The 6,000-nt window shown below is 45.0% G+C and overlaps 1 protein-coding gene across 2 annotated transcripts in view; it reads left to right on the top strand.

Moving 5' to 3' along the window:
- The first annotated feature begins 551 nt into the window (after positions 1-551).
- The window catches only part of Lclat1 (lysocardiolipin acyltransferase 1), a 118,006-nt gene continuing 112,557 nt past the window's right edge, over positions 552-6,000 (top strand). The window contains exon 1 of one of the 2 annotated variants that reach the window (XM_034514487.2): positions 552-727. The gene's annotated coding sequence lies outside the window, so the exon portion shown is untranslated. Of the gene's footprint in view, positions 749-6,000 lie in introns of both variants that reach the window. The other variant, XM_034514486.2, reaches the window with a different exon arrangement.

The following is a 6,000-nucleotide window of genomic DNA, read 5'->3' as shown; positions in this document are numbered from 1 at the left end:
AATAAGGCTTGTAAATTAGTGTCTCTGATATGTTTTCCATCATGCAAAGAAAGAAGGGGCGTTTAGTTTTACACCATCAGGACCCGGGTTCTAGAACTGGCTGCGTGATAATTTGCTCTTTACTTGGGGCAAGAAAGTAAGAGTTGCAAATGATTCCCTCCAATTTGTTTTCCACGAGGCAACCTCAGGCGTTGAAGGTGCCTTGAGTTTTGCAACAGCAGAAACTCAGGTTCTAGAATTGGCTGGATGCCAATGTGCTCTTTGATTCCGGGAGTAAACGTTAGGCTTGCAAATGAGTGCTCTAGATTTGTCATCCCCTGCGTAGCTATTAGGTTCCCCGGAGATCATCTCTGAGTTCTAATTTTTGGTTTCTTGCTCCTCTACCCTACAGGCTTTGGCAGGCAGCTCTGCAGCTGGACAGACTGATCTAGGGCGCGGCTCCTTTAAAGGAGCCTAGCTGAAGCCTGGGGTCTCTCCCGGCCGCGGAGCAGGGGCGGAGCGCCCGACTCAAGAGCTTCCCACGCAGCGGAGACGCCTTGCGTCACAGCACCAGTAGCCAATCTGGGTGGAGCCTGGAGGGACGCATTACTAAGGCGACGGGCTCGACGCCTCCCCGCTTCGGGATGAATTAGCGGCGGGTTCTTCTCGCAGGTTGTGACCCCCGTGGAGTCGCAGTCTAGTCCCAGTGTCCCCGCGACAACGCGCGTTTTCCCCCGGCGTATCCCAGGTGCGCGGCCCGCGGTGTCAGGTGCGGGCTTCGGCGCGGGGAACATGGCGGCGGCCAAGGGATTTTTCCCGAGTGGGCGGATGGGGAGCTGCGGCTCGGCCGCTTTTCCCGAGACCAGGCCTTCTCGGGTGGGCCCTGGGGGACGGTCACTCGCCGAATTGGGTGGACGAGCAACTCTAGGGAGGCGGAGGCCTCCGGAGCTGAGCAGGCTGCGTGGTCGAGGAGCGTCGGGTGCCCCGTCTGTCCTCACAGCCACCTTCCTGTCCACACCACACCTCGGCGAAACCCGGGAGCTGCTGGGTCCCCAGACACCGCCTAAGGTGTGCCGGGGATCAGATTCCAGGTGCACAAGGCTTCCCAGGGGTCGCCACGTGGAAAGCCCACAACGGAGTTTTTAAGGGTTCAAGCTGTTTGTTTCTTGCGGGTGACAGAGGTGTGCCCTAGGTCTAGGTGGCAGTGCCACAGAAGAGGCTACATTGAAGGCTGATGTCGAGTCCAGTTTGTCTTTTTATAGGCATTCGCTCTTTCAAAGGGCTGACCTCCCAATTCATGGTCCTTGCTTGCCTCTGCCCTCATATTGGTGCGATAAACAGGCGAGCTTCACCACGCCCACCTGGCAGGTTTGGTCTTTCAGGTTGTATCTTAACATCTAAGATTATGTTTGACCAGAAGCAATAAAGACAAGACATTGAGTGTTTCTTTGTGGTTGTGAAGCTGTTTTGTTTCCTGGATCTTGCCTGAAGGTTTAGTCGCCTGTGATTGCATGTAGACAAATCTGAGTTTTGCATTCAGTTAAGTCCAGGAAAAGGATTGAAATAGAAATTGGTGAAGGCATTAACAAGATAAAATGCTTCCCATTCATATCTATCACGTATTTTGGCAAAGAAACACCTGTCATAAGAAAGTTTAAAAAGTTGGACTACTTTTTAAAATACTATTTTGATGAAAGCCTTAGCAAATTCGTGTATTTAAAAAAAACTTGTATTTGCGTATGTGAGGCTTCATGAGTTTATATTCACTATGCAATGTGCAGGAGCTGGAGTTTCAGATGGTTTTTGAGTCGCCTAATGTGGGTGCTGGGAACCCAACCCTGCCCCCCTTAGAAGAGCAGTAAGTGCTTTTAACCTTTGAGCTATCATCACTCCAGGCTTTATGCTTGTATGGGTTTGAATTAGTAAAGAAATTGAAAAAGCAGGGAGCACTTAGCTTCAGTCCAGATAGTGTCTATCTCGGGTGCCCAGTGTGTCTTGCACTGTGATTTACACGTGGCTGTAAGTTGAGCAAATGTTGGGGATCTCTCTTCCCACCAGGTCTAAAGGTCGGCTCCTGCAGATGTTAGGAGGGACTCTTCCAAATTGAATCTGGGGAAATAGGGTCAGTTTGGCCTAGGATTGAGGTTATATGTAGCCGTAACTTGGTTGCTTCTTAAAATGTGGTAATTGTGTAACTTCTGTGAGGTGCCTTGTCTCTGAATAGAGATGACATTCATTGAGGTTTTTTAAGGGAGGGGAGACATCACATAAAAGACTTAAAAATGGTGTGGTAAGAATTGACATTTATTAGTGTATACTACTCTGCTTGGTGGTGTGTCAGTTCAGTCACCCAACACCAGTGTAAAGTGTGTACTTTACAGGTGAGGAAACCGGAGCACACTGACATTTAAGTCATTTGTCCTAAACTATACAGCTGGCATTGTGAGTCCAGCCTGTGGCTCCAGCCCCCTTTCTCTTTTTTTCTTGTACTGGGGATCGAATGCTTTCGAATCTAAACAAGTACTCTATCACTGAACTATTCCCAACCTCCTTTCAATTGTTAGAAACAGGCAGGTATGATGGCTATTCCCATTTGTCAACTTGACTATTTATGGAAGGAGCTACAGTCCAGAAATGGAGGGCACACCTGTGATCCACATCTTCCAGCCAGGCTGGAAGATACAGGCTTTGTTTGTTTGTTTGTTTTTGTTTTGTTTTGTTCCAAATCATGAGGCATTGTGGCTGTAAAAAGCTTTGGTCCAGGCAAAGTGGTTCACACCTTTAATCCCAAGAGACTGAGGCAAGCAGATCTCTGAGTTCAAGGCCATCCTGGGACAGAACAAGTTCCAAGAAAAGCTTAGGTCCAGTCATGGTGGTACATACCTTTAATCTGGTACAAACCTTCTGCTGGAGGCCTATATAAGGACAGTGGAAAAAGGAAGAGTTCGTTCTTTGCCTGTTTGCACTTACTACCAGCACATCTGTTGGAACCTACATCTTTAGGATTCCATCTGAAACACCTAGGCTGAGTAAGTCATTTCAATACATTACCTCCATAAGTTCTGTGACTCTAAAGAACCAGGGTTAGTCTTGAATTCATTCTTTAGCTCAGGAAGGTCTTGAGCTTGGGATGTTCTTCTTGTCTCAGCCCTTCAAATAGTTGAGTTTACAGTCCTTCACCACACAGCCTGGCTCCTGTGTTCTTCCATACCTTCACTATATGTATACAGGTCTATCATGTGCTAAGGATGAGCTGAGTTTTCAAGGTCTTTTCGTTGTATTAACAACTAGGATTTATTCTTCAGCACCCTAGACATCTGTGGTAGTGGCTACAGTTACTTTGGTCAAGTAGTATGTTTATTCTATTTTGTTTTTAAGATAGCAGTTTGATCTGTAGTGCAAGTTAGTCTAGAACTGAATCTGTAATCCATGCTGGCTTCAAACTAGGTGGTTCTAGACAATCTCTTGAGTAAGTGTTAGAACTGTAAGAAAGTGCTCTGCTGTGCAATTTTGATGTCCAGTATTCCTAAGAACTCTTTTAAAATATAGAGCTTTTATACCTACCAGGAAACACAAGTCAGTAATTTTAGTTTTTATTAAATTCTTTTGTGTATGGTGTGTGGATATGTTGGGGTTCAGGAATCACCACACAAGCCACTCACACTCAAGTCTCAGTTAAGCAAGAATAGTTTATTGAGCATATACCCCAAGACTGATGGATCAGGGTCACAGCCTAGACTAGAGCTAAGACTGGACTTTGAACATTTTTCAGGGCCAGTTTATAAAGGAAGAAACCACAGTGAGCTCATGGACAGGTACAGGAAGTGCTGCCTTGTTATCAGCTCTGACTCAGGCTGTTTCGACTAGCTCGACAGAACAGTTCTAACTGATCTATATTCTGATTGGTCTTAAGTGGAGCTTATGGTTAGGAAATTTCTTAATATTAACAAATCTGAGAACATAACATATGTGGTGGGCATGACCCTGTTCAGAGTCAAGCTATATTTCTGCATCAATGACTGGCAGGCATGGGATAAAATGGCTACAGCTATACTTGGGGGCAGGGGGACAGGCCTCAATATGTGTGTGTGTGCAAGGGCATGCACATGGAAAGGCTTTATCTTTTGAGAAAGGGTCTTACTGAGTCTGCTCACTGGTTAACTAGATTGGATTGATTAGTTATTTATTTATTGCTTTCAAGCCTCTGGTGCTTTCTCTGTCTCTGAGCATCCTTTAATGCCTCCTGGTGCTTGGATTACATACATACAGGTTGCAGGATATTTGATTACAGTGTGGACCCAGAGATTGTGAACTATGAAAACTGGTTTCTAATGTGGTATCCTTAGCCTTTGATTCTACAGCTTTCCATTTACTATAAACAAGTACTTGTGATACAGGGCATCGTAGCACACACCTTTAAGAGCTAAATAAAGGTCAAGAGCAGAGCAAGTAAGCAGCAGGCAGGGAGTGAACAGAGCTCAACAGAAAGGAGGGTCTTTGAGTTAAAGGGCATTTAAGTCCTTTCTTTTTTTTCCTTCCAGGAGGTTAGTGGAGTAGGAAGGTCAGCTGGGTGCTTTCTCTGCCTCTCTGAGCTAGCAGGCTTTTACCACAGCATCTGGCTCCTGAGTCTTCATTTGGTAGTTTAGGATTCTGTTTTAAAAACAACATACACACATGCTGCCAGACTTGGGTGCTGGGGATCTGAATTCAGGCCCTCATGCTCATGTGGCAAGCATTTCACCCACTGAGCTATCTTCCCAACCATGATTAAATTCTTTGAGAGAATAATTTGATGGATGAATTAAAACAAGCAAACTGGTTTTAGTGCAGTTGATTGTTAAGATAGACTAATAATTTTTCAGTCTTTATAGAAAAAAAATGACATAAATAGAAATGCCATGACATTTATTATTTTCATCAGCTCTTTTTGCCTCCTTGGAATGTAGAATTATTTCCTAATCTGTTCTTTGGCATTCAAGAAGAGGCCCAAGTCCAGCCTGAAGACTAGGTGTCTGAATAGATTATTAACTTACAGTGTGTTAAGCACTCAGATATAATAGTGGTGGGAACAGACAACTGTGGGAATGTGCTGTGATGGGCCTGGCCAAGTGAGGAACAGAGCTAAATAGAGCATAAGGATGGCCTGCCTGTGAAAGTACATCTCAAGGAAGGAACCTCAAGGCAGGATAAATGAGAGGATACATATCCTTTCAGGGGAGGGACAGGAAAAGTTAGGTCCAGGCTGTGAGTTCTTAGCTAAGACTCATTTTATGCTTTGGGCAGTAAGGATTTATCAAGTTGGAAGTCCTAGTTGTTCTTTTCTGTCAACTTGTCTTTCCTCCCTGGGAAGAGAAACCTCAGTTGAGAAAATGCCTCCATCAGATTGCTGGTAGCCAAGTCTGTGGGTCATATTTTTGATTAATGATTGTGGAAGCCCAGCCTTTGAGGGGTGGTGCTACCCTTGGACAGATGGTTCTGGGTTGTATAAGAAAGCAGGCTGAGCAAGCCATGGGAGCAAGCCAGTCAGCAGCATCCATGTTTGCATGGCCTCAGTTCTTGTCTCCAGATTCCTGCCTTGAGTTTCTGCCCTGACTTTCAAAACTCAGTGATCTGCTTTGACAGAGACTTGAGAATTGAAGTAAACCCTTTCTTCCCTCATTGCTTTTGGTCATGGTGTTTTATCACAGCAGTAGAAATTCTAACTAAGACATGGAGTAATATGACTCTTTTAGAACTCTGTTCTGCTTGCTTGCTTGCTTGCTTATTTATTTATTTATTTTTGAGATAGGGTCTCACTCTGTAGAGTGAGGGCTAGCTGGATTCTGGCCTGGAACTTGCTGTGTAGCTAGCTTCAACTATAAAGTTATCTTCCTACCTCAGTTTATCATGTGCTGGGATTACAGACTAATATGAGGTACCATGCCTCCTTCCGTTCTTGAGAGGTATCCTTAGCGACAGAATGTAAAGAAGACCATTTTATAATGCAGACCTGGTGGTATAGGCTGCATATAAGCAGCTGCA

Source organism: Arvicanthis niloticus, chromosome 11 (assembly GCF_011762505.2).
Source record: "Arvicanthis niloticus isolate mArvNil1 chromosome 11, mArvNil1.pat.X, whole genome shotgun sequence".
In the NCBI taxonomy this organism is placed as follows: Eukaryota; Metazoa; Chordata; class Mammalia; order Rodentia; family Muridae; genus Arvicanthis; species Arvicanthis niloticus.
Note: the sequence above shows the minus strand (reverse complement) of the source record. Positions and strands in the feature narration are given on the sequence as shown.